A 1,444-nucleotide genomic window follows, 5' to 3' on the forward strand; every position below is an offset into this window, starting at 1 on the left:
GTGTGTGTGTGTGTGTGTGTGTGTGTGTGTGTGTGTGTAGAAGTCGAGAGTCTGTCCACTTCAAGATAGAGTCTCAATGATTTGGTTAGAATGACTGGCTTGTCAGGAAGCCTATGGCTTTTCCTGTCTGCCTGCCTCAGTTCTGGGATTACAAATACAGGCCACCACACCTGGTTTTTTAAACCATGGCTGTGGGGATCGAACTCGGATCCTTGCGCTTGCATGGTAAGCACTTTACCCACTGAGCCATCCATCCTAGCCCTTAGTCTCATCTTAATTACTAATATGAATTCTTGCTGGCACATTATCCTTCACACTATTCTGTATAAGTGTTACAGAATGGGTTAAAGAGGCAGCCAGCTTCAAAGCAGGACCAAATAAGATTCATGAACTGCAACTCATTTGCAACTCAGAGCTAGCAAATGCCGGTCCAGGTGGCAGCACTTTTGAGTGTCAGTTTTAAGTGGGCCATATGTCCCTGACAGAAATAACTGCTTGAACTGAATCCCCAGGACAGATGAAGGTCCCTCACCGTGGCAGCTTTCCTGGACAAGGCTCGTGATGGTGGGTCAGTGTGCCTGCCATGTTCAATCTTGGGGCTCCTTTAAAGTGCAAAGTGAGAAGGTTCCATCTGGTGTGACAAGCTCCCACATCTGGTGTTTCTGGTATTATTTTGATGTATTCACATCAAAATGGCACACATAAGTTGTTAGTTCTTAGCCCCCGAAATGCTGGCAATAGCATTTGTTCACTTGTATGAGCAGGAGATAGTCTTTCTACCTTGTCGCTTGTACTCAGAATGGTGTGACTCTTGGTGAAGACAGTTACTAACTGAGGACCGGGTTTGGCTTGAAAGCTGCTGTTCTGACATCATACCCCAGAGCAGTGGCGAAAGAAGATGGTGGAAGATAGAGGGAAGGTTGTTCACACACAGGGAACAACAATGCAAAACCTGAGGTGGGGACACATCTGGCTTGCTGAGGAACATCTGGAGGCTGGGAGGTCCAGCAGAGGGAAGTTGGAGATGAGATTGGAGAGGCCTCCTTGCCTAGGGCCTCGTGTGCCACTGCTGGAATATTGCCCTGCACTCTAAGTGGGATGGGGGTAGCCGCAGTGGCATGGGCACAGTTAAGATCATGGCTCCTTCTGGTTGCTATGTTAAAAATGAGTTGATGAAGGACTCCTGAGGTTTAAGCCCGGAGATAGATGGGTTCAGGAGTTACTGTAGGAGTTCAGATGGAGAAACTGAGGCACGGAATGACGAGACAGCAAAGATGGTAAAAAGTATGGGAAAAGCCGGGCGTGGTGGCGCACACCTTTAATCCTAGCACTCAGGAGGCAGAGGCAGGCGTTTTTCTGAGTTTGAGGCCAGCCTGGTTTACAGAGTAAGTTCCAGGACAGCCAGGGCTACACAGAGAAACACTGCCTCAAAAAAATCAAACAA

The 1,444-nt window shown here is 48.1% G+C and overlaps 1 protein-coding gene across 1 annotated transcript in view; it reads left to right on the forward strand.

The window, feature by feature from the left end:
- The window catches only part of Adamts7 (ADAM metallopeptidase with thrombospondin type 1 motif 7), a 38,247-nt gene that overhangs the window by 6,492 nt on the left and 30,311 nt on the right, over nt 1–1,444 (forward strand). The gene's annotated exons all lie outside the window — the stretch shown is intronic.

This window comes from Mus caroli, chromosome 9 (genome assembly GCF_900094665.2).
Source record: "Mus caroli chromosome 9, CAROLI_EIJ_v1.1, whole genome shotgun sequence".
In the NCBI taxonomy this organism is placed as follows: Eukaryota; Metazoa; Chordata; class Mammalia; order Rodentia; family Muridae; genus Mus; species Mus caroli.